Here is a 27,826-nt window from a genome sequence, read left to right as displayed (position 1 = left end):
GGGCTCAAGCTCTGATGGAGCCTGGGGACTCCCACCTGTGGGTCACTGCTCCTTTAGTCTCTATGGGCCACTAGTTGTTATAATAAGCTAACCACTTAGCATATATATAGAATGTTCAGGGCTGCTCACTACAGCAGGAAGATTCCAGTTGGAGACTTCCTAATTCTAAACTTCAGTCTCGTAGCCACTACATGGCACCACATTTTTGTTATTTAAATGTGCTACAATGTTTGTTTCCTGAAAAGTGCTTCAGAATCCACTGTGGACATTGTAAGTCGCATTCATTTTCCATGATCACAGCTCCTGCAGTGTTTAACCCCAAATGTTCCCAACAAACAAGACAGCGGTGAAGTTTATTAAAACAAGCCCTCCCTTGATCTTTAATCCCCTGTAACAATTATTTGCTCTTTGTCATGTTATTATGAAGTTGTATTACACCCCCCCTATGGAACCTGGCTCTATCGCAATTGTCCCCCTCTCCCCTCCCCGTATTATGGCAACATCCCTGCCTGTTCAGCAGGCACGCAGGCACTTTGATGTTTATCGTCCCTCGGAATTAATGTGCTGCCGAGTTCTTTTTCATTAGAATGACATTGTATCAAAGACAGAGTAAATCCATCCATCCATCCATCCATCCATCCAGCTAGGCACCGATAAAACATCAGAAAATTTGATTAAATGGAGTTTATATAAAGACAGAAATGGCTCTGTTTGGGTGTTGTTTTGTGTGTGTGTTCCAGAGTTGTTTCCACATACAGCTGGGCTTGGGAGCTGAGCATTAACACCCTGCCCCCAGCTCACCTATATAACCATGAAAGTGTACAGGAAGGATTGCTCTTTATTTAAATTCCAAAGCACTAATTCTTTGCCCTGAGGGAGGAACCAGGGCATTAAGGTTAGAGGTAGTTTGGGATGTCAGAAAATTCTGATGAAAACAGAAATGGGAGTGGAAATTCCCCCTGTTTGCTTATTCACCATGTGTCCAGAATGGAAATAAACCCAGCAAAAGTGCTTTCAGACTGCAAACAATACGTATTTGGTTGTGTGTCATCATCCCACACTGTTCACCATTTGCATTGCATTTCCCTTGCACTGAAATGAATGGGATGGAATAATGTATTGACTGTGTAAGTAACAAAATTTTGCCATAGCGGACAGCGAAACATATAATGCAGGCTTTTTTTTTTAATGGAAGATGAACTGCAGTGCAATAGAAACAGTGCTGTATTAAATGAATACAGGGTAGAATTGAAAACCATGCCTTCTTATGTTGCCCTAGAGGTAGTAGAAGAATATGGGAGGTTGGGGGTGGAGCCAGAACAGAATGTGGAATGTTGAGAAAGACTCTGGTGGGCTATGGGGGCCGATGGCGGCTAGTGCCAATCAGGGTTGGTTGGTTGAAAGGTTGGGAGGCCAACAGGAGCTGGAATCAGAGACAATAACAGGCAGAGCCAGCTAATCCTAGGTCTCAGTTCAGTCCTGCTTCCTGCTGAGTTCTAGAAGGAACACACTAAGGAGGGGGAAGCTGACAACCCGGTCCACCTGCTGATTGGGCTGTAAGTAAAGGAGGTGGGCAGGTGGAGACTAACTGAAGTTAGATGGAGGTTGGTAAGGAAGTGCCCTATCTGCCCCAATCGACCAACCTCCACTGTAAATGGATAGTGCTCATGTTGTAACCAGCTTTGCAGAAGTATCTGTTTTCTCATAACTGGAGCAAGGGCACCCCATGAGGCGCTGGCACAGGAAAGCATCTCAACAGGCCAGAGTTCTGGGACCTATTTCCCCACCATTATTAACTCACATGGCAGTGATAATGGTGATACACACAGGACCATTTGGAAATGTTCCTATTGATTGGAAATGAATAATTACTCCCTTTCCTCATTCTCTAAGACCATCTTGGTAAGCAGGAGAGCTGAAGCACTAAGTGGGATTAATAACTACTTTTCATTACTTTTAATGCAAACTATTGATTTTAAAGTGTTGTAGGGGAATGACAGTTTATTACAATAAGACAATAAAACAGACTATATGAAATAATTGAGAGTAATCTCTTGCCTTTTCCTTTGCGACACTGGGACATTATGTTCTGTGCACTTCGAGACATTTATGGCAAAGTCTATCCAGACGATGGCAGCTTAACCACTCTATAAAACAGCACTTTGGAGCCGAAGTGTTATAAATAATAGGCCATAAAGCTACTAAATGGAACTTTAATTTGATTCTGTTCTGTCATGGAATGACAGAGAGAGGATGGGGCAGAGGGTTGTGTGAGGTGGGGGTGGGCTTAAAGTGATGCCAGGTTCAACTTGCACACACATATGGCAGTGGCTAGGGTGCGATGGCAGATGACTTCCAGGTAAAAGAGGGAGCTTAACAAAAGGAGCAGTCCCTGATTCTAGGAACGGAGTCACTTTGAGTCATAACATCTAACTTTGCTGTATATCAGGGGTGTCCAACAGGTCGACCGCGATCTACCGCTTGACCGTGGGTTGTCCGTGGCAGATTGCAGTTGATTGTGAGATCCTTTGGTAAATCCAATGGGTAGATCACTGCCAGATTTTGTTTTGTTTTTTTTAATAGTGGGAGTAGATTGCAGTCTCTTGGGAGTTGGACATACCTGCTGTATATCACTGGTGGAGAACCTTAGGCCAGGGGCTGAATGCGACCTTCCAGGCCTCTTCATTTGGCCCGTATATATAAACATCTTTGTACAGTAGGCTCATACACACACACACACACACACACACACACACACACTTCTGCCTCTGGTCCAGCCTACCATGGGCACATGGCCCCTGGAAAGCTGCGCAGAAGGAGATGTGGCCCTTGAGCTGAAAAAGAATCCCACTTAGCTCAGTTGGTAGAGCATGAGACTCTTAATCTTAGGGTCATGAGTTTAAGCCCCACCCTGGGCAAAAGATGGACTAGATAGCTCTTGTAGTCCAATCCAACTCTACACTTCTACAATTCTGCTGTATAAGAGGCACATTCTAAGCTGATGGTCAGAACAGAACCAAATATCTCTCTCCCACCCATCTTGCCAAGCAGAGAGGGTTAGATAGGTGTTTGTGTATGTAAGCAAGGGACAGTTTTTGACTGAGATTTTAAAAGATAGATGAATTTGGGCATCTTGGGATGCTGGCTGCCTCCCTGGAGACCTGATGTGGGAACAGATAAATCTCTAAACTGCGTGGCTCCACCCATGCCCAAACTGGATATACCGGTAAATGTTACATAATGTTTGATGTGCCCCCAGAGATTCCACTCCAAAGGAAACCAAACTGGGAAAGCAACTGTACCTGTGGAATGTATCCCCTCTCAGTGAAGTGGTGATGAGAAAAACATCATATTCCCTTTTGTGCTTTAGATTTATAGCAACGGCATGATTTTTCTGGTTAGCTTGGAAATCTGGAAAGTTGCAGCTGCTCTTAGGGTGCTTCAGGACTGCTGTTTTTAGGAGGCATGTGTCAATCTCATTGGCAAACCTGCCCTCTCCCCCCATTGGACTTTTTGCAGCAGGTAAAGTGAAGGGGAAATGCACTAGAAACTGTGGAATAACATTTGCTTGCTACAACACCATCTAATCTCCTTGCAAACAAATCCAAATTCTTGTTCAATAAATAGCTGGTGTCATTTAATCTCTCTGCAAACTTTGTGCAAGCAGATCAGGATGCATGCTCAGTATGCACGTAATCTGGAATTGACTGTAGTCAATTCCGTAGACTTATTGTCTTGCTGTCAATACCATTTTGATTTCTTTGTTGTTCTAATTATTGGTGTATGCCTGTGTTTGTGATTTTTAAATCAAGTTGTTAGCTTCCTTGTGGATTTTCAAGTGGAAAGGAAGGATATAAACAATTGAATAAATAATGTGTAAAATCAAACAATCGGCCACTGGGGGAAGAAAAACTCAAGCAATTCATGCTTCAAAGCCAAATTTCAATCATGTAACACCAAAAGCAAAAGTTGGTTTCAAAAATTACAACAAAAGGCTTCTTCTGCTATATTCCCAGGAAGACATTAGCTGTCTGCAATTGAAAGAAAATGAGTTGGCTCCATTTTTGTCCTTCATAATCAAGCTACTGTTCCATTTTTTAAATTTTTGGGGTTTTTTGCTTAGTTTTTGTTTGAAGGATTCAGCAAAAAGAAAACTCAGTATTAAAATGCCTTAATAAAAATCTATGGAGAGATGACACTTGGAATACTGTGTATACCTCTGGTCACTGCACCTAAAAAATCAAGTCAAGTAACCTTTATTGGCATCACATAGAAACATTCAGAATACATTAAGAATAAATAAGCCAGTGCAATCCCGTCACCACCCCAACAGCACAGCCACCCGCCAAAGGGAAGAAGAGGCGAGCAATCTGTTTCATCCTCTGTGGGTTTCCAGCAAGGGTAGGATCCTGTAGTGTACTTTGGCGACAAAAAAATCGAATAGAGGAACTTAGCTACTGTCTTGGTGAGCTCCTGGTCTCCGCCCTGTAATAAGAAGCGTATAACCTCTGTCTTTGGTTTCCATGTTGGAATACATAGATGTTCTAGAAATTGATGGCGGAGATCATATATTTTACATTTAAGGGCCATGTGCACTAGAGTTTCCACCAAGTGGGCATAGGCCCAGAGCAGGCAGGGTTTAGATCAGGGAAATCCTAACTGTATACAGTGGTACCTCAGGTTACATACGCTTCAGGTTACATGTACTTCAGGTTACAGACTCTGCTAACCCAGAAATAGTGCTTCAGGTTAAGAACTTTGCTTCAGGATGAGAACAGAAATCGTGCTCCGTTGGTGCGGCAGCAGCAGGAAGCCCCATTAGCTAAAGTGGTGCTTCAGGTTAAGAACAGTTTCAGGTTAAGAACGGACTTCCAGAACGAATTAAGTACTTAACCTGTAGTGTTATCCCATTTTGCTGCCAAGTACATGTGGCACCATAAAGAAGACCTATTTGTGGCCTTTTTAGATCTTAAGGCTGCTTTTGACTCAGTTGACAGGGGGCTGTTATGGTCCAAACTGGAGTCACTGGGCTTAGACCCCAGGTTACTTTACCTGATTAAAAAGCTTTACTCAAATAATACCTTAAAAATGATATTTTAGAAGCAGGAAAAGGTTCAGAAAAGGGCAGCCAAAATTATCAAGGGGTTGGAGGAGCTTCCCTACAAAGTTTAGGTGTAAGTAAGAGTGAGGGCATGATAGAAATGTATAAAATTATGCATGTTGTGAAGAAAGTGGCTAGAGAGAGGATTCTCTCTCTCTCTCTCTCTCTCTCTCTCTCTCTCTCTCTCTCTCTCTCATATAAGACTAGAACCTGGGATCATCCAGTGAAACTGAATGAGATTCAGGTCAGGCAGTAGGAACAACCCCTTCACACAGCACATAGTTAAAGCTGTAGAATTTGCTACAAATGCTGGTGACCAACTTGGAAAGTTTTCCTATGACCTTATTGATACACCATTATCACTTAATGAGGAAAGATTCCAGTATTTGGGGCTTTATAGTTTAGAAAAAAGGTGAGTAAGGGAGGGGATAGAATTGTCCAAAATTATTCATGGTGTGAAGAATGTAGATAGGGCTCCCTTATAACCAGGCATCATCCAATGAAGGAAAATGTTGGAAGATTCAGGACAGACAAAGGGAAGAACTTCTTCACATAGCACATAGTTAGATACTGTGTTTCACGACCACAAGATGCCATCAGTTTGAATGGCTTTAAAGGGAGAAATTAATACAGGGCGTCAGTTGTTTAAGGAAAGTAATAGTCCCACTTTAGTTTGCCTTGGTCAGACCACATCTGGAATACTGTGTCCAGTTCTGGGCACCACAGTTTAAGAAGGAATGTGTGCAGAGGAGGGCAACCCAGATGATCAGGGGTCTGTAAACCAAGCCTTATGAGGAAAAGTTGAGGGAGTTGGGTATGTTTCGTCTGGTGAAAAGGAGATTGAGAAATATCATAGAATCAAAGAATTATAGAATTTGGACCACAAGGGTCATCCAATCAAACCCCCTGCAAGGAATATTTTTGTCTAGCGTGGGGCTTGAACCCACCACCTTGAGCTATTCTGTTACAAATGTTCTAAGGGTAAGTGTCAGGCTTGAGGAATTCTCTCCCTCCCCTCCTGATGGTTTCAAGGAGCCAGGAGAAAACAAGAAAGCTTTTAATTTAGATTTACCCAGTCACTGCGATAACAGATGAAGAATTTCAGTCTTTCTCCATGATGGAGTTGATCACTCTGGCTCCTCCTATCTTCCCTATCTTCAGCTACAGGAGAAGGGAGGGAGATCCCCACCATCCCTTTGCCTCTGTATCCCTGACCCTGACAGTAGGAGTGGTTTGTCAGCAGAATGGACTCCCTTGGAAGATGGCCACCAATCGGAAGCTGCGCCTTGGTTTCCGAACATTTTGGAAGTCGAACCAACTTCTGGATACCATTTGACTTCCGAGGTACCACTGTAACAACAACAACACCACTGAGGGCCCCACATCTGCTGCCCCTAATGCAGGCAGCCAGTACTGAGATGGATTCAATATTCTGACTTGGTACAGGTCAGCTTCCTATGTTCCAGTAGTATTTTGTACCAGCCATAATCTCTAAGAACAGCCCCGCTAACTAATCTGAAGATGTCATCAAAACATAAATATATATATTGGGCTGCTTTGTCTTTTAACCAAAACTATCAAGCAAGTTTGTATGTCTGTAACAATTTGTATTTTCTTCTCTCTCCCTCTCTCTTATATCTATGGTAAAATTTATGTAAAAATATATATACAGTCTTGATAAAACAGTTTCCCCAGCTGTGCACAAAGAAAGCTTAGAGATAATGCAAAGCTAAAACAGATATAGGTGACTAAATTATATGTCTTGATAGGCTTGCTGAACCAAAAAGGGTTTTAGCAAGTATCTAAAACAGTAAATCAGGGCAACTGCCTAGGAGTTCCCAAGCACAATTGCTCCCATACCAAAGAACTGAGCTCTCACAAATATGGAATGAGATTTTGCTACATAAAGAAAATAATTTACTACATTTTCCTGATATTTCCATACCAGATAATTTCCACATTTTATGTGATTTTTCACATTATGTAAAGGTCACTTCTGGAAATCTAGCGGAAGTTTAGCACTCATTTCCCTGCTAATTGTTTCCAGAAAAAAGTCAATTTGCAACTGCATTAACTCAGAAAATTGTAGGAGTTTTACACTGCAATTTCATGGGCAAAATTTGGGGCTATGTCCTCGCATACAGTTATTTTTTGCTGTTTAAAACTTAGCACTATGTGCTGATATATTGATTAAAAAGTTGCAGTTCTGTAACCCAACAGGTACTGCAGTGTAAAAGGAGCATTAGAAATCAGGACAGAAGTGCTAGCATTATAATCAGGAAAACTCAATAAACCCCATGTTGGAATGCAGCCATTATGTGGCACTTGTAAAAAGGCAATTTCGGCAGTTCAAATTGATCAAATACTACATTATTGCATGCCACTCTGAGCGGTGCGAGACTCCAGGGTAGCTTGCCATATCTTGAAGAGCAAAAAAGAGCACAGCTCAAGCCGTAGCCAGCACGAGCCGGAGAAAGGCACGTGGGGGCACTGCTGTGCCCTCATGCCCCTTTCCCTGGCTCAGGCTGGCAGCGGTCATGGCATGCAGAGCAGGCTGAGCCTGAGCCACCCAATCCCAAGACATTTCCCCCCAACCCAAACCTGGACATTTCCTTTAAAATGTAAAAATGGGCATGTTTGCTCCCCAAAAGAGGACATGCTTGGGTTTCCCTGGACATATGGCAACCCAACTCCAGGGGTTCCAGGTGCTTACTCAGGGTTTGGTTTCCTTGGAATGAGGGACAGCAGGGACTTGGTGTCTTTAGAACATGGGCAGACAAACTAAGCCCTGGGGGGCAGATCTGGCCCAGTCACCTTTTCAGTCTGACCCACGGACAGTCTGGGAATCAGCATGTTTTTACATGAGTAGAATGTGTCCTTTTATTTAAAATGCATCTCTGGGTTATTTGGGGGGCATAGGAATTCATCCACCCCATCCCCAAATATAGTCTGGCCTCCCACAAGGTCTGAGGAACAGTGGACCAGCCCCCTGCTGAAAAAGTTTGCTGACCCCTGGTTTAGAATACAGTGGTACCTCTGGTATAGTTAAAGCTATGGTTTTCCCGGTAGTGATGTATGGAAGTGAGAGCTGGACCATAAAGAAGGCTGATCGCCGAAGAATTGATGCTTTTGAATTATGGTGCTGGAGGAGACTCTTGAGAGTCCCATGGACTGCAAGAAGATCAAACCTGTCCATTCTTAAGGAAATTAGCCCTGAGTGCTCACTGGAAGGATAGATCCTGAAGCTGAGGCTCCAATACTTTGGCCACCTCATGAGAAGAGAAGACTCCCTGGAAAAGACCCTGATGTTGGGAAAGATGGAGGGCACAAGGAGAAGGGGACGACAGAGGACGAGATGGTCGGACAGTGTTCTCGAAGCTACCAGCATGAGTTTGACCAAACTGTGGGAGGCAGTGGAAGACAGGAGTGCCTGGCATGCTCTGGTCCATGGGGTCATGGAGAGTCAGACACGACTAAACGACTAAACAACAACAACAACAACGGTACCTCTGGTTGCGAACAGGATCCATTCCAGAGGCTCATTCGCAACCTGAAAAGAACACAACCCATGTCTGCGCATCTGTGGACGCGAGGGTTACGATTCGTCACTTCTGTGCATGCGCATGATGTCACTTTGCGCCCATGCACATGCATGAGCGGCGAAACCCGGAAGTAACCCTTTCTGGTACTTCCGGGTTGCTGTGGGACACAACCTCAAAACGCGCAACCTGAAGCAAACGTGACATGAGGTATGACTGTATATGTTTTATTAACACATATACAAACTGAGCCTGCAATGGCATTAACATCCCAATCATAGCATTAACACCCCAACGTCTCGCTTCTTCCATAGCCATAGCTTGGATTCCAGCAGAAATCAAGCATGTCTCTATACCTCCCAGGCTTCTGTCTGCCTCCTGCTTCTAGTCACTAGGTCTCTCTGACACACTCAGCTCTGGCTTTCGTCCTTCTAACTACCAGCCAGTTGAGGGAGGAGGTCCCTACCCATTTGTCTTCTGGCACTGAGCAACTTCCTTTGTTACCTTAACAATTCATAATTAGGGGGCCATTATCAAGAACCTGGCCTTGGTTCCAGGAATTTGAAAGGACTCAGGTGTACAGACTAAACCGTGCCCGCCCAACTCAAAACAATGCATTTCTAAATTGTTCTTCATATAAACTACTCCCACTGCACTGTGTAATATTGAAAAAAGACAAGGAAACACAATAAATGCCAAACATAAACCATCTCAAACTAACAAAAATTAAAGACAACAAGTAAAAACCAAATGTAGCCCCTTAAAAATTCCTGGACAAGCATGGAAGTCTAAATCAGGGATGGGGAGCCTGTGGTCCTCCAGATCTTGCTGGATGATAATGTCAGGAGCTCAGCCTACACTCGAGTAGGACCCTGGCAGAGACACATGCCCAACTGACACGCTCTCTCCCTCCTGGTCGATCGTTCGGGAGCTTCAGTAGCTTTCTTCTGCCCGAGCATCACAGCGACCGATGCCAAAACACACCGGCACACTTAGGGATCTGCAGAGTCTTTGCAGCTTGCGTAACAGACCTCATCAACTCAGCATTTTGGCTAATCTACTTTATTTACAAATAAACACACACGGAGCACTGCAACATGGCTCCCTCTCTCTCTAGCATCAGACAGCAAAGAGAAAGAACAAAAGACAATAGTCCCACTTCGTGGAACACAATAACACAAACATCCTGTCTCCGTCACTTTCCACTTTGTGGAGTCAAAACATACCACATCATGTGAAAGACAACAATCCCATGACTGCAGTCACGGAGCAGGAATTCCAACACATAATACCCTTCACCACTGGTTGCACTGACTGAGGCTGGTAGCCCTGGCAGACTATTTGAAAGGAAAGCAAAAGGAGATAGGAGGGTGGGAAATAGTCATCTGCAATGTGTTCGAAGTGTATTAGGATTGATTGAAAAAGGGGTAAAGGGCATAGCTCAGTGGCAGAACATCTGGTTTGTATACAGAAGGTCCCTGGTTCAATCCCTGGGCAGGGCTGAGGAAATCTTCTGCCTGAAACCATGGAGAGCCACTGCAGGTCAGGGCAGAGAGTACTGAGCTAGATGGACCAATGGTCTGACTCAGTATAAGGCAGCTTCCAATTTTTATTTTTACATACAGTCTTACCTTGGTTCTCAAACTTAAGCCATTCTGGGAGTCTGTTTGACTCCTGAAACTGTTCGAAAACCAAGGTGTGCTTCTGATTGGCTGCAGGAGCTTCCTGCACTTAAGTGGAAACTGCATTGGACATTCGGCTTCTGAAAAACATTCGAAAACCGGAACACTCACTCCCAGGTTTGTGGTGTTCGGGAGCCGAAACATATGAGTACCAAGGCGTTCAAGAACCAAGGTATGACTGTATTTGGAAAGGAATGTAGCTCGTGGTAGAGCAACTGCCCTGCATGCAGAAGGTCCCAGGATCAATTCTTGGCATTCCCAGGGATTCCCTGTCTGAAATCCTGGAGAGCTGCTGCCAGTCAGCACAGACAAGACTGAGGGTTCATCCACACTTCCTCTTGTCTTGCTGCTTTCCCCCAAGGAAAACCACTCTTTCATGCTCAATTGGAGCAAAAGGCAATTCAGTTTTCCTCCGGATTGCTGTTTGCTCCTATTTAGAGTTAAAGAGTAGGTTTTCCCTGGGAAAGGAGCAGGACAAGGGGAAAACTGCTCTAACCTATGCTTTCTAGGCATGGGACAGACAGAAGTATGGACGAGTCCTGAGCTAGATGAGTCAATGGTGCAACTTAGAATAAGGCTGCTTCTTATTTTCAGATGTACCAGCCTGAGTATGGTTAACCTCCAACATGTAGATTAGACCCCTTCAGGCATGCTTTGGTAGAGCCTGCCTAGAGGAAAGACACTTCAGAGGAAAAATGAAGGTAGGGCAGTGAGGTGCTGGACTTTGTTCCTATGGCTATGTGGTTGAAAAGCTGGCAGCATTGCCATGGCAACCTGAGAAGCAAAGGGGAAACGGTTGCAGAAGCAAGAAATAATGGGGGGTGTTATTGGTTGTTTTTAATTAAAATAATAATAGCCAAATATGTGTATATTTGAGGAGAAAAAAGGAAAAGGAAAAAAGGGGGTAGGGGTAGGGGGAAGGGGGTATGTTTGTGTATGGGATATCTATATTATCTATATCTATCTATATCTTTTAAGGAAATTCTGGGTTGAGAGACTACTCAACAGCCCAGCTTGTTAGGGTACCAGTCCCCCGCAGGTCCATGCGGTCAGTAAAAGAAGGAAATTTCTGCCAAGTAATTTGGAGCAAAACAGCAGTCAGTAGACTTAGATCCTTTATTGTTGTGCAACAGGTTCAATAGCAGCGAGTGAACCCAGAGCATGGGGCAACATTGACTTTTAAAACTTCCAACCACATCCCAGAATACAGTTCATACAGCATCATTGGTAATTCATCTTTACATCACTGACATATCACCAAAGGGGAGGGGTAGACAGGGGTTACACTAGTTCAACCTTGGCAAACATGTCCAGATTAGCATAGGCAAAACATGTCAGGGCAAGACCCAGGTATAAGATAAGCATAGGCAAACACCTCTGAAGTCCCACCACCCAACGTACAATAGAACTTCCTTTGCATGTCTGGACACCTCGAAGTCTGGTGATGGGATTAGGTTTTCCTTGGCAAACAATCAGCTCAGCAATTGTCACCTCTGGGCACTTCCTGGAGTAGGAGGTGTGTAATACTTGTCTTCAAGCTTGGGGAGGGGGGGCAGGGAAAAGAGTCCTTTTTCCAATAGCAAATAGTGTTGAAATGGAGGAAACTGGCAAAGGGGTTGATTTTATATGATTTTTAAAGCTAGGTATCTTCCCTGAGCTGTCAAGTTGAAAGGATACATTCAGGCATAATATTTGTAACATTTAACAGCTTTAAAGATGTGCGCCCCTTTGTCATTTCTGTTACATATCTATCTATAGACACACACACGCACACATTCTGGAATCAAATGGTAGTGCCCAATCAATGTTAAAAATCAAAAGCTTTTTAAAAAAAGAAAATCAAGAATTATAAGGTCGAATGAATGTTAAAGATCAAAGGTAAAGAAAATCAAATAAAAAAAGACATAAAATTTAAACTTGAGGGTGTTCCAAGCTGCAGTAGCAGCAACCTGCAGGCTTGTGGGACTCAGCCGCACAAGGATGAGGGTGGTGGCAATCTCGGGGTTGGGTTGGGTAAGGCTTCTCCCCTGGGGGCTGCCATTTTCTGCCTCAACCTCTGACCTCTGCAAACAGGCCACTGTGGTGCTTGCTTCCTTCACGGGAAGGCTCTGCCCCACGGTCCCAGGGGGGGGGGCTGATCCCCCTACAAGCAGCCAGCCCACAAAGCAGAGTGAGGAGGGAAGGCCTGTCTGGCCCCATCCAAATGTTGCTCAGAGGCTGCAGCTGGGGGGGGGGGGCAGACTCCCTTTCAGTGTTGCCCTACTCCCCGATACTCACCCCGCCCCCTGTCATGAAGGCTGCTGGGCTCCTGCTCCCAAGTGGTGCCAGGGAGCAGTGCTTGGCCAACGGTGCAGAGGCAGACCCCTCCAGCGTGCCCTGAGCCACTGACTAGGCCTCACCAGGCAGCCGGTCCATCTCATTGGCCTGGCAAGGTGGTCTTGCCACACCCGGAGGTGGGCCGAGGGCTGAAGAGTCCCCCCCTCGTGGAATCTGCCCCAGCCATTCTGTTGGCTGGGTCCCACTCTCAGGCAGCCCTGCCCTCCCCCCTTAAAACAAAAAAACTTAACAAAAAAACAAAAAAAGCTACAATACAATACAAGCTAAAACAACTATACATTGAGACAACTCCCATACAACTACAAACCCTATCCCCTTTAAAACAACTTTAACATGGGGGGCTGGCCCATGCCCTCATCCCACCCACCCCAACATCTCCCCACCAGCCATCCATCCCCCCCACTGCAGCAGCAGGAGTCCTGCAAATCCTCAGAGGGGAGTGTGGGATAAGTAGCAGTCAAGTACCACATTCCTTGTTTTTCTAGAGTGGACATGCAAAGGGGATGTTTGGTCCAGCCAGTCAAAAACTTCCTGTTTCCTCCTGGGCTTGGGCATCCTTCCTCTTGCATGTGACTAGAGGTGGGCATGACCTTACCTGTGCAGGTAACAAAAGCACAAGGCACACAGTAGACTCTTTGACTTCCTCTCGTCGTTGGAGCAGCTTTTTAGCTAGAGATGTCCTGTTGGCTTTCAGTCAACAAAGTCTATCCATATGGGATAGACTCACATGTATATATCCATAACTAAGTCTGCCTTCAGGGATCCAACTGTGAACTGATGATGCTGTGAGTAAACTTCTTTTATGACTTTAAATAAGATTGTTGTATGTTCATTCTTTTAAGAGGGAAATAAGGGATCTTACCAGGAATCTATATTGAGAAGTTTAAACAAGCTTGCAAACAGCTACCCACTGTGCGTTTAAAGGGGAATGTTAAAACTAGTGCAAGTTAGGAAGGATATTAATAAATAATATTTCCTCTCCTGCCTCTTTAAAATTCCCACAGGGAGATGGCAGTCCCTGCAACAGCAGCAGCAGTAGCAGCAGGAGTCCTCAGAGTGGGGGGAGATTGCAGTATCCCCAACAGCAGCAACAGCAGGAGTCCTCCAGGTGGGGTAGATGATAGGCCCCAAAGGGGGACTGCAGGGCCAGGTAGATGGAATTCAGGGCAAGCAAGCTTTATAACGCTGCCCCAACAACTGGTCCACGCCCAGCTGAGGTAGCATCTGTTCAAAGCATGGAGGAACTTTCTCAAAGGGGCACAGCACCAGGTGGAGGTCCTCACTGATCATCTCAATCTCGAGTACTGGCAGACAATGTGTTGTCTCAACGAGTGGCTGATCTGCAGGACATAGTTCTTTGCTCGTTTTGACTTCAGAGTCCAGTACATGTCAAATACTATGCAGCTTATGATGATACAGAGGTTTATAACAAAATAAATATACCATACAGTGGTACCTCTAGTTGCGTTCCGCTCTTGTTACGGACTTTCATCTTATGAACCTGATGTTTACTTCTGGGTTTGCCACGCGCGCATGCACAGAAGCGATCTACGCGCTTCACACATGTGCAGAAGCGCTCAATCGTGCCGCGCACATGCACAGAAGAGGCACTCTAGTTGTGGACTTTTTGGGGCAGGGTGCGAATGGCACCCCAAAACGGATTACCGGTAAGTCCACACCTAGAGGTACCAGTGTATTGAGAGGATTCACAGAAACAATTGTTAATAGCAGCAGTATCAGAAGCAGAAATTAACGAAATAATTATTAAAATGAGAAATGGTAGAACACCAGGATTGGATGGGTTTCCTTTTGAATGGTATAAGACATACATAGATCTATTAACTCCAAAACATCAACATTTGTATAAAGAGATATTTGCTAAAGGCAGTGCCTTTTTTCAGGGAGTACTGGCACCTCTTTTATATTGGTTAAAAAGTGTGCCACATACTGTAACAAATTCATGGTTGTACTGGCACCTATTTTTCTAGAAAAAACATTGGCTAAAGGTAGGGCATTTAATCAAGCTTATATTACATTCATACCCAAACCAGAGAAAGATCATACTCAGTGTGCAAATTATCAGCCTATATCATTGATCAATGTTGATACAAAAATTTTAACAGTGACCTTAGCAAACAGAATCCAGCAAGTAAACGCACTGGTCATTAAGAGTGAACATACAGACTTCATAAAAACAAGCAATTTCAACAGAATTTATAAACAGTATAGAGAGGTAGCTTTAAATAAATTTGGATTTATTTATTTTTTATAAAATGGATTAAACTATTGTATGACTCACCTACATCTAGAGTTAAAGTGAACGGTATTATGCTTTTTAATATTTGCCTAGAACCCTTGGCTTGCACTATTAGACAACATTGCAAGATTTACAGAGCAGTCCATGATTCAGTTGAATATAAATTGGTTTTATTTGCAGCTGATATTCTCTTGTTTATTTTGAAACCTCATACTAGTATTCCTATGTTAATGCAAACAATTTATGCCTTTGGTAAAATACCAGGATACTTTATTTATTGGTACAAGCTGGAATTGATGCCAATAGGAAAAAAATTTCTTGCTCATTCATTTAAGTAATATCAATTCCGAATTTGTCCCAAATCTATTAAATCCTAATGCTAATACCAAGAGATATAACTCAGCTAGTAACAGTCAATATAAATAAAATAATGAAAGAGGTTTATTTGGATATTGACAGATGGGAGTCATTACACCTTACCCTTTCAGGAAGGGCGAATGCTTTCAAAATGAATATTATTCCCATAATTATATATTTTCTGAGAGCTCTGCCAGTTTTTATACCTGGAACATATTTCCAAAAGATAAACTATGTGTTTAGGAAATGTCTTTCGGGTTCAACAACACCAAGAAAATCCTTGCAGGTAGATTTGGAATTCTGAATTTGGAACTATACCATCATGCCTACTTATTGTCTAGTATCAAATAAGGGGAGCAGATGGCACTGTGGTCTAAACCACTGAGCCTCTTGAGCTTGCTGATTGGAAGGTTGGCGGTTCAAATCCACATGATGGGGTGAGCTCCCGCTGCTTGGTCCCAGCTTCTTCCAACCTAGCAGTTCTAAAACATACCAGCTAAAGTAGATAAATAGGTACCGCTGCGGTGGGAAGGTAAACAGCATTTCCGAGCACTATCACACTCATCACAGTGTCCCATTGCACCAGAAACAGTTTAGTCATGCTGGCCGCATGACCCTGAAAGCTGTCTGTGGACAAACACCAGCTCCCTCAGCCTGAAAACGAGATGAGTGCCGCAACGCCATAGTTGCCTTTAACTCGACTTAACCGTCCAGAGATCCTTTACCTTATTTATTTTTTTACCTTAAAGGTAAAGGTAAAGGGACCCCTGACCATTAGGTCCAGTCGTGACCGACTCTGGGGTTGTGGCGCTCATCTCGCTTTATTGGCCGAGGAGGCCGGCGTACAGCTTCCAGGTCATGTGGCCAGCATGACTAAGCAGCTTCTGGCGAACCAGAGCAGTGCACGGAAAGGCCGTTTACCTTCCTGCCGGAGCGGTACCTATTTATCTACTTGCACTTTGACGTGCTATCGAACTGCTAGGTTGGCAGGAGCAGGGACCGAGCAATGGGAGCTCACCCCATCATGGGGATTCGAACCGCCAACCTTCTGATCAGCAAGTCCTAGGCTCTGTGGTTTAACCCACAGCGCCACCCGTATCAAATATTGGAAACCTTCCTTTTAACTTTCCGACCTGGACAATTTTGGAATACACATTTACAGCAATATTAGGAAGCCACCATGGTAGAGCTAGTCAGATCAGAATGAGAAGTGGCAGTAGGGTTGCCATATTTTGAAAAGCAAAAAACGAGCACACATTTGCTGACTCACCGACTTTTAACTCTGAATCACTATGATGACTCTCATTTTAAATAGCCCTACTATATGTAGGCTATAGAAGTTGTGACATATTGCTAGAACATTTCATTTTCAGCTATAGGAGAAAGGATGTGGGTGGGTGTGGAGAAAGCTGTTTGAACGGCCTGCTCCTTAACGAACTTTCAAACTAATTATTTCAGAATAAATGTGATTAAGAACTCTGTCCCCAGAAGTATCAGGAGCATACGTTACACTTCTCATGCTTGTCCTGAGATAATCTAGTACAGTGGTACCTCAGGTTCCATACACTTCAGGTTCCATACACTTCAGGTTACAGACCCGGCTAACCCAGAAATAGTGCTTCAGGTTAAGAACCTTGTTTCAGGATGAGAACAGAAATCATACTCTGGTGGTGCGGCAGCAGCAGGAGGCCCCATTAGCTAAAATGGTGCTTCAGGTTAAGAACAGTTTCAGGTTAAGTACGGACCTCCGGAACAAATTAAGTACTTAACCCGAGGTACCACTGTAAACACTTCCCTTCCATTTGCATCTTACTGTAACAGATAGTATTTGGTCTTCTTGTACCCTGATTTACACATTCTCAACTGACCCATTACCAAAAGAAAAGCAGGAAGCTCTTTAGCCAGCTCAGAAATTATGCAAAATGGCACTGCAAATAAATCACTATTGTCTGGGGGCTAGTGCATGAAATAAAAGCAAACATTAATTCCATCAACTTCCTCAATTCACTCCAGAACAAGGAAAATAATGACATTATAATAATGACATTATTGCCCCTCTCTTTAAAATCTCACTCAGACCCTAGGAGAAAAGAAATCCAGTTTTTGACCTTCTATGTGGGGGTGGGGGCAGGTTGTCCACAGAGGCAGATGTATTTCAGACCCTTATCCAATTCACTTTATTCAGAAAAGGGATTTTTCACATTGATCCACTACAAAAGATGGGATTCATCATCCCATCCCCTCCAAACCCAGAAGATCACAAATGGAAATTCTGCATTTCACACACTTCTGGGAAATACTGAAGAGATACAGAGGTACAGAGCTGTCTCCTACTGGGTTCTTGTGTAACACACAATAGAGAGCAACCCTGGTTAAATAAATTGTGGGGGAAGAGATGCAGAACAGTTTTCTGTCCAAGTTACATAGAGAACAACACCAACAGAAGAAGGAATTTCTGGACTAGAACGCAAAGGCATTACACACTCACTACAAGTCTAACACCTACATCAACACGAGAGGATATATGGCACAAATGCGAGTGCCACTCAGGTGGAACAATAAGTTACAGCTTACCACATCAAGCGAGGGGAAATGTTATGATGGCATATTCATTTTCTTTGCCACATTGCACAGAGGAAATTATGAAACGCATGTAACTTCTGCATGTCTGGATAGTCATGCCTAAGAAAAAATAATGTTCTAAGCAGGTGCCAAAAGAAATACAGTGAAGGCAATTGCCTGGTACCCAAAGGCAGAGAATCCAAAGTGTAGGTGCTGCCACACTGAAAGACTGATTTATTACACGTGTGGAATGAGTATTACACAGCACTTGTAACAGTTCTGCAGACTGCGTGTACATGGGGTAAGGTGATCCTGCAATATTATCTGAGTTCAGTGACGCATTCCAGGCAGGCAAAAAGGAGGCTGCAAATAAGGGCTAGTCAGAGGTTTACCTGGGGAAGGTGTGTGGCTTTGGAAGAATCCCGAGGGCCAGATGGAGAGGGAAGAATATGATTCCTGGGACTGAGGAAATACAGATTATGGATGACCTCAGTCGACCTCAGAAAGGGCTTTTAGATTTTGCTCAGCTGCATTTAAAAAATCTTAATGCTCAGCAAAACAGCATGTCAGCAATCGTTCCAGCCTCTTTCCATAACTATATATCTCTAAGTAAACAGCAACTTCACTCATCTTCTTGCTTCTCACCACAGAGTCAAAGCATCTCATCACTGGCATTCTGTCCCACACCCCTCATTTCTCATTAGCATCTCCCCAAACCTACACTCCAGTGAGGAATCATTTGGTCAGCTTCTTCTACCTGCCTTATGTGACCTGCTATTTTTTTTAAGAGGTTTGCACTCTAAGTGACTAAAAAAAATTAAAAATCAACACAATTCTAAAAAACAATATCAACACAATTAATAGAATTATGCTGTAAGCCACTAATGTAATGCAGTAGCAAAGATGGCAAATCTATTTTTTTTTAAATGTATTAGATGTGGCATTGCCAGTAGACAGAAGAGAGGATTCATATCATAGATAAAAGCAGTGGCACACCTGGATGAATGCAGTTCACCACCAGTCATGAACGATTATGATCATACTGGGTGCTAGATAAATCTCTCATTTTTGCTGCTTGGGAATCAAAACATCCCTAGACAAGATGTCAGGCATAGCAACTCACACTCTCCAACATTTCACACACTGATACAGGCACAAATGTGGAGTGTCACTCTTCTTATCATGAGGATTATATCCCATTAAATAATAATAATAATAATAAGTTAATAACAATAATTAATTAATTAATTAATTAATAACAATAATTAATTATTATTGTTATTATTTATACCCCACCCACCTGGGCAGCTTTCAGCAGAATATTAAAATACAATAGTCTATTAAACATTAAAAGCTTCCCCAAACAGGGCTGCCTACAGATGTCTTCTAAAAGTCTGGTAGTTATTTTTCTCTTTGACATCCGGTGGGAGGGCGTTCCACATTACTGAAGGTTCTCTTGCAGAGTTTGTGGAGCCTGTGGCCCTTCAGATGTTGTGGGACTCCAATTCTGCATCAGCCCCATTCAATGTGGCTAGTGGTCAGGGATGATGGGGTTTGGAGTTCCGCGACATCTGGAGGGTCTTAACTTTCTCATCCATTCTCTACTGTCTGATGTATTCATTTATACCAGAATAGCCTGCCCTGCACTGATTTCAAATTACAAGAAAGCAGATTCTGACTAAACTTCAGGAAGAACTTTGTGATGGTAAGAGCTGTTTGACAGTGAAATGGACAACCTTGGGAGGTGGTTGTCCATTCCAGTGGAGGTTTATAAAGAGAGGTTGGATTGGTCACCTGACAGGGATTATTTAGCTATGCTTCATGCATTGCAGGGGGTAGCGTTTCATGCTACCGCCATAACCTTTCCCTCTGCCAGCATAGCCCTTCTTCCTTCTATTTAGCATTAGGAAAATATTACACTTCTGCTTTACAGAAATGGAATCCTCAATGACATTTTCCCCGTCAAGAACCTGGATATTAAAGTGCCCTGTGCGTCAACTGGAAAATTGGCCTGTGTGCTATGTACTTCTTGGTCTATTTCTTTGATTGAGTATGTTTTTTCTAACTGGGGCATCTGCCTTTGGGTGGGTGAGAGCATGTCTCACTTTTGAGAAATAGTTTAGTGGCACTGCAATAACAGTAAGACACACAAAAAAGCCAGCTCCTAGTTTCCATTCGTTGGTCACAATCTCCCCCCTCCCTTTCTGTTTTTCTAAACAAAAAAGCCCCAAAGGTTGCAACATTTCCTTCTGCTGTCTTTTAACAAGGCTTGATGGGAGGCTGAGATTCAAATAGTTCTACAGGTATTTTAGAATGCCTCCTGTACACTAGGCCAGACTATTTGTCCATCCAGCACTATAACTCTCTCCTCTGACTGAGAATGCTGCTCCAGTGATTCAGGAAGAATTTCCCCTCCTCCATTCACTGCATGAGCAGATTAATTTAACAGGCGATACAGGGAATTGGTTCTGAGACCTTCTGCATGCTAAGCATCTTCATTGTCATATATATATATATATATATATATATATATATATATATATATGGGTAGCAGATAAATGGTATAGGAGAGAATACCTGACACATGGTTTATAATCCAGGACTGGATTCTCCTTGCTTCCCCACCTGATGCTCACTTTTACAGCTGCCAGGTGATAATTAGTAGCCTGATGGGATTGTCCCTGCTCTCTCTCAGCCATCAGGATGTGGCAAGTGCATGTTAGCTGAGAAGGTTATTGGATTATCAGCTGATTAGAGGTGTTAAGAACCCACTCTTGCATAATCAACATCATGCCAATTTGGGCTTCCATGTGGCACTGACTATTAGGGAGAAGAAGCAAAGGAGGCAGAAACACAGCTGAGATGCTTGACAAAAGAGTTGAGCAGAGTGTGCTGCTGGGAAGGTGAAGGGAGAGATCTGCAATGCACAGAGGGAAGGTGCCAGGCACTGAAAGGAAGAACTTCTGGGTCCTCCTTATGTGGTTTGATTCCACCTCCCATTAGTCCTCAGTTAGTGTGGCTAAAGGCTTTGATGTGTAAATCAAAACAGTACACAGGCTAGGTTTGAGGTACAAAAAATAACAGGTGCAAAACAGAGTAACTAGAAGGGGTTAATTTTCTTCATGATTGTAAATCATCCCATGATGATGCAGGTGAAAGTTCAGTTGCTATGGTAACAGTCCAGTGACCCAACTAGATCTGATTAATCATAGAATTGCAGTATTGGAAGGGACCCAAGAGTCATCCAGTCCAACCCGCTGTGATACAAGAATCTCGACTAAAGTGTCCATGAGATTCCAACTAACCTCTGCTTAAAAATCTCCAATGAAAGAGAGTCCACAACCTCCTGAGGGAGACTATTCCACTGTCAAACAGCTCTTACTGTCAGAAAGTTCTTCCTGAAACTTAGTCAGAATCTTCTTTCTTGTAACTTGAAACCATTTATTCAGGTCCTAACCTCCAAAGCAGGAGAAAACAAGCCTGCTTCATATTCCATGTGGCAGCCCATGAGATATTGAAGATGGATCTCTTAATGCCTTTCAGTCTCCTCTTATCCAGGCTAAACAGCTCCCTCAACTGATGCTCATAAGGCTTGGTTTCCAGGCCCTTGATCATCTTTGTTGCCCTCCTCTGCACACGTTCCAGCTTGTCAACATCCTTCTTAAATTGCCGTGCCTAGAACTGAACATGGTATTCCAGGTGGAGTCTGAACAAGACAGAATAGAGTGAGACTGTTACTTCCCTTAAACTGGAAATTATACTTCTGTTGATGCAGTCTATAATAACACTAGCTTTTCTTTTTTCTTTTTTGCTGCTGGATCATACCTGACTCACGTTAAGTTTGTGGTCTACTAAGATTCGTAGATCCTGCTCACATCCTTTTATTACTACTGAAATCCTTTTACTACTAGCAAGCCAGGTGTCTCCCATCTTATTGTCAGGAGTGCATGAAGGAGCCAGGCCCTGTGACCAGTAGGGCTTCGCAGGACTGGGGCTTTCCTAAGTTTGTTCTGAAGAGGCAAGGCATGGCTGCACAGGTGAGGCCAACTGGTAACTCACAGCACCTGGTGGCAAGAGCTGGGAAAGGATATAAGGTCAGGTTTCCCTTTGGCTCTTTGCTACAGCGACACACTTCCTGCCTTGGGCTTTTTTACTTACTATAGGAAAAAAATGCCAGGTGAGCCCCAGAAAAGAGTGGTGGTATTCTCTCATCCACCACCCCGGGGCGCAAACCCTGCCACCATACCTGTCACAGTAGCCTTCCTTCCCCCGCCACGCACTACTCCTGGTCGATTCGGAATCGCAGTAGGAATGTGTGTGGTGTGTGAGCTGACTGCACCAGTCAAACCAGGTACAGAGGAATAGGAATAACATTCTAGGTAAGATATTCATCTTTATCACTTATATTCTACCCATGAATGACAGTTTCAATCTACTCCATATATCTAGATCTTTCTTAATTTCCTTCCATGTACTCTCATAATTATCTTTGAACAAATCAATATTTTTTGTTGTCAACCAGATTCCCAGATATTTCACATTTTTAACCACCATAATACCTGGAGATGCTTGTAGTTCTTCTATTTCTTCTTTGTTCATATTATTTACTAGCATTTTTGTTTTAATTTTATCGAGTTTAAACCCAGATACCTTTCCAAAAACTTCCACTTTCTTTAAGGCCTCTTTTACACTATATTTTGGGTCTTCCAAAGTTAAGACCAGATCATCTGTGAAAGCTTTCACTTTGTTTTATAGTATTTTGCAGAAATGCCATGTGGGCCTGGAGCCTTTGCTATTTTCATTCTTCTTATTGCTTTCTCAATTTCTTGTTCTGATATTTCCTGATTTAATTGTTCTTTCTCTTTTGTAGGAATTCGTTGCAATTGGTGGTTTTGTATATATTTTTCTATTCTCTTACTGTCTTTTGCATATAACTCCTTATAAACCAGAATCTCTGGAAAGGCTTTCTAATTTCCTTGGGGTCTTCAATTATCTTATCTGCCTCTTTTATCTTACAAATTGTGTTTTGATTTTGTCATGCCTTTAATTGCCATGCCAAAAATCTCCCAGATTTTATTAGCCGAATCGTTCTTTTGTCTCATTGCCTTTATTTTCCACTCAACTTCCTGACCCAACACCATGGAGAACTGAGTCTGCAATATTTTAATGTTTTATTGTCTTGTCTTTTGGTTTTACTGTTAGCACTCTCTCATTCTCCATGAGATGAGCCAGAATTTCTTTTTTCTTCTCTCTTCCTTTTTTTTCCTGGAAACTATTCTTTTGAATCAAAAAGTCTCTCATCACTGCTTTGCTTGCGTCCCATACTGTTTCAATGGGTGTTCTTTTATTTAAATTCCATTTGAAATATTCTGCTATTATCTCATTGGCTTTTTGCACTATCTTTTGGTTATTAAACAGATTCTCATTCATTCTCCATCTAAATGCTGAGGGGTCTTTCCCTTTTAACTCCCTCCTTTTGTGGGGGCCCAATTAGTGCCATTGCCTTCCGTTAAGAGTTTGGGTGTAATCCTTGATGCCTCCCTTTCCATGGAGGCGCAAGTTACAGCAACAGCCAAGGCAACATTTTTCCACATTCTCTGCATCAAGCATTTGGTCCCTTACATTTCCCACCCCGACCTGGCCACTGTGATCCATGCGACGATCACCTCCAGGCTTGACTACTGTAATTTGCTGTATGTGGGGCTGCCCTTGAAGCTGTCCCAGAAACTCCAGCGGGTGCAGAATGCTGCAGCGAGGCTCCTCATGGGGTCTCTGCCATGGGAGCATATTCACCCAGTGCTTTTCCAGCTGCACTGGCTCCCGGTGGAGTACAGGGTCAGATTTAAGATGCTGGTTTTGACCTTTAAAGCCCTTCACGGCCTAGGACCCTCGTACTTACGGGACTGCCTCTCCCGGTATGTCCCACAGAGGACCTTAAGGTCCATAAATAGCAACACCCTAGAGGTCCCGGGCCCTAAGGAAGTTAGATTAGCCTCAACCAGAGCCAGGGCTTTTTCAACTCTGGCTCCAGCCTGGTGGAACGCTCTGTCTCATGAGACCAGGGCCCTGCAGGATCTGATTTCTTTCCGCAGGGCCTGTAAGATAGAGTTGTTCTGCCTGGCCTTTGGCTTGGAGTCAATTTGATTCCCTCCCCCTCTTTCTTTTTTCGTTTCTCCTCCTGTGATGAGGCTGCATTTTAATGTTTTAATATTGTATTTTAATCTTGTTTTTAAGTTGTATTCATTCAACTTGTTTTTATTATTGGTTGTTAGCCACCCTGAGCCCAGCCTTGGCTGGGGGTGGGGATAAATAAAATTTTTTATTATTATTATTATTATTATTATTATTATTATTATTATTTCCATATATAATGAATTATGGTCTGACGAATTTCTTGGGGAGATCTGTTTTTGAAACTCTCAGAATCAATTCCTTAGAGGTCGATATATAAGCTATTCTACTAGAACTTTGATTTGGTTTTGCGAAAAATGTAAACTGTTTTGTTGTTGGGTTTTTAAGTCTCCAAATATCAATTAGTCCCAATGTATTAACCATATCAAAGAATGTTTTCGGTAATTTACCTTCATTTGCATCTCGTCTTTTCATTGATCTATCTAAATCTGGTATAACCACTCCATTACAGTCTCTAATCTCTTTGCCCTCTTTCCCATTCTCCTGCCAGGAAGGACATCTTTCACCTGGGGTGCCTATTCCCTTTTTCCCATTTCCCCCCAGACATGCTGTTTATTTGTTGCCCAAAAGTACTGTTTGGCTCTTAAATTGTCCTATGTAATTTTTCTGACAACCCCCAGAGGTCACAAATCCAAGCTTTCTATTTTTAGGTTGGATTCCCTCCTGTCCGATGCGATGGCAGCAAACACAGAAATGACGGTCCTTCAATACAGTTACTTTCGTTTTCTTTGTCTGTCCCACCATCTCATCCGAAGAAAGCCAGCAAGAAGCAAAGAGTGGAGAATCCAAACTGCTGTATATGAGAAAGAATAAAAAAGGAAGATTTTTGTGATCCAATTTGCATTCTTCTTTTTTCCACCGCTTGTTGGCTTAAACCACTGGTGACCTCAGAAAAGCGCCACGTACTCCAAAAACATTAAAGAACAGAGTTTCCAGTGTCTTCCTCCTCATGAAACAATGCTGGGGGGGGGTTATAAATCCAAATGCCAAAGTCTCCTTCTCCAACACTGTTTTAAGCCCCCCCCCCAAGTCCATTGTTAATCCCAATAAAGAGCTACAGTCGAATGTTTTTAGATTTTCCCATGTTCGGCATTGGGTCACTAATCCAGATCTTTAATATGTTTAGCCAGTCATGGCTAGTACAATTTTCTCATCTAAAAATGGCGGAGCATGACGAATCAAATTATTTTAAGCCACAGACAGTTCAAATTCCAACCAGTACTGACAGAGAGAAACCTCTAACTCCACTCGCCACAAGTTATTTTAAATAAAAGTGTTGCCTCAACACTTTATACAATATAATCGAGGTCTTAATAAGTAACACTCACTCAGCAGATACTTTATTTCCTCGCTCCTTCCTGCAACCTTCTGCTATACGCCATCTTCTCCCAGCTGCTGGGACGGACTCCTTTTTTGCGCCCCACAGCTCTCTAAATTTTAATAAGTTCAGTTTTGATGCGATGGTCAAGTAGACTCTGCCAATTATAATTCCAAATTGGTTTTTAATTTTCGGAAGCTCGCCACTTTCATTAGAAGCTCGATCCCATCTCTGGATTTATTTCTAAAACCCGAAGAGCAGGAGAGCACAACCGTCACCGCTGGGTGCCACGTCCCCCAAGATAGCCCCTTGGGGTTCCGAGGTCCGCGTAGCCTTCGCTGAACCTCTAAAAAAACCCTGTGTTGCTTGAGATTCCCTGGGGGGCTATCTCGGGCTTCTTTCAATGGCCACGGCTCTGCAGTAATTAATTCCGGTAATTAAAGGGACAGGACAACTCAGAGATTGGCAAAAATCATTATCAAAATTCGTCTGGCAAGGAAAAGGCCAAGAATTAAATTGAAAATATTAATAGAAAAAAAGAAAGAGGCAGTTTTGCCTTGCCAAATATGAATTTATATTATGAGGCGTCCTGCCTAGTATGGTTGAAGGAATGGATGACATTGGAAAACACTGATCTCTTGGACTTAGAGGGTCATGACAATAGGTACGGGTGGCATTCGTACCTATGGTACGACAAAGTAAAAGTACACAAAGGTTTCTTAAACCATGTGATTAGAAGGTCGATATACGAAGTATGGGAAAGGAATAAAATTTTATAGAAAAGGAAAACCCCATGGTGGATATCACCGATAGATGTACTGACAATCAAAAAGGTGAATATGGAAGGGAAAAGGAAATCACCAGAAGTACGGAACAAGGGTTAAAACTCAAACCGTATGACCAAATTGAAAGTATGTTAACAGGGTGGTTGCAATACCATCAGGTAAACGATATACTAAATTAAGATAAAAGGAAAGTTGGGTTTGAGGGTAAAAAAAATCAAAATTTCAAATTGAACTAATAGAGTGTAGAGGTAAAACACTATCCAGAATGTATGATTTGTTGCTTGAATGGTTCATGAAAGATGAAGTGAAAGAAGCTATTATAAAATGGGCTATAGATTTTCAGCACAATATTGAATTGGATGCATGGATAAAATTATGGAATGAGGGTTTGAAATTTACAGCATGTATGGATTTGAAAGAAAATTTAATGAAAATGATTTATAGATGACACTTAATGCCAACTAAGTTGGCAAAAATGTTTTGGAAGAGGGACAGAAAATGTTGGAAGTGTAAAGAGGTAGATGGAGAATATTACAATATGTGGTGGACGTGTGTTAAAGTAAAGAAATTCTGGGAGTCAATTTACGATGAATTTAAGAAAATACTTAAATATACCTTCCCCAAAAAACCAGAGGCTTTCCTGCTAGTCTGATGGGAAAGGAGATTTAGACAAAGGATCATGTATGCCACAGCTGCTGCAAGGACTTTGCTGGCCTAAAAGTGGAAATCACAAGAAGTTCCTACCATTGCGGAGTGGCAGGCGAAGATGACAGAGTATGTGGAATTAGCCAAATTGACAGGAAGGATCCGGGACTAGAATGACCAGAGATTCCAGGACAACTGGAGTAAATTTATTGAGTATTTAAAAGAGAACTGTAAAAACTTAAAAACACTAGCAGGGTTGAAGTAACACCTACAATGTAAAATAGATAAGATGCGAGAATAAAATACGTGATAAAAAATGTGATAAGGGATACCAACTGAAGGGACGCAGGGAAGTCACAGCTTGGCAGAGCAAAAGGGTATATATCTTGATGGATGGATGTTGTTGAAAAAAGATTAAAGAAAATAATAAAAAAATTATGCAAAAATACAAACAAACAAACAAACAAACAAACAAACAAACCACCAAACAACCCAGGTCCAGAGGATGAGAAAATTCCCACCGGGTATGACTGGACGGAGTGTGGTTCCCTTTGTAGGAATGCCCTGGCCTTGGTGGACACCCATTCTACTTGCTGTAGTAATCACTGTTCTGCTCTTTACTTTTTGCTATGTATATAGACACTCCCCCCAATGCTTTTTATTGAGTTTTCTTTAACATAAACAAACAAAATAAATACAGTACTCTAAAATTCAGCAGTCATACGTCCACTTATTTTCTAAACACTCTACCGCGTGGAGACTTCCCTCCCTCTCTTCAACAGGCTTTCATATTGAAGTATATAGACACTTTTTATTTGGTAGGGCCACCTAAGGAAAGTATACAGGTGTATCTCTGTGCCTTATATATTGTTATGTCTCACTTTATCTTATAGTGCCTAATGCTTGAAGTGCCTAATTCTGAAAATCAAATGCTGTCTCTCTCTCTGCCTTATTGCTGTGCTAGCAAAAAACATAAATATATTTAGCTGTGTTTGCAGTCTGTAAAGAAGACATCCATCATAGTCATGAGATGGTCACCATGACCAGACAG

At 42.7% G+C, this 27,826-nt stretch overlaps 1 long non-coding RNA gene across 2 annotated transcripts in view; it reads left to right on the top strand.

Annotated features, from left to right (window-relative positions):
- Positions 1-24,859, top strand: part of LOC310836546 — a 48,055-nt gene extending 23,196 nt beyond the window's left edge. Inside the window, exons 3-4 of one of the 2 annotated variants that reach the window (XR_014560129.1) lie at positions 6,328-6,445; positions 24,678-24,859. This is a non-coding gene — a long non-coding RNA (uncharacterized lncRNA). Of the gene's footprint in view, positions 1-6,327; positions 6,739-24,677 lie in introns of those variants that run through there. The other variant, XR_014560130.1, reaches the window with a different exon arrangement.
- The last annotated feature ends 2,967 nt before the right edge of the window (positions 24,860-27,826 follow it).

The sequence above is a fragment of the Podarcis gaigeae genome, assembly GCF_964106915.1.
Source record: "Podarcis gaigeae genome assembly, chromosome: Z".
NCBI lineage: Eukaryota > Metazoa > Chordata > Lepidosauria > Squamata > Lacertidae > Podarcis > Podarcis gaigeae.
This window is presented reverse-complemented; position numbering and strand designations above follow the sequence as displayed.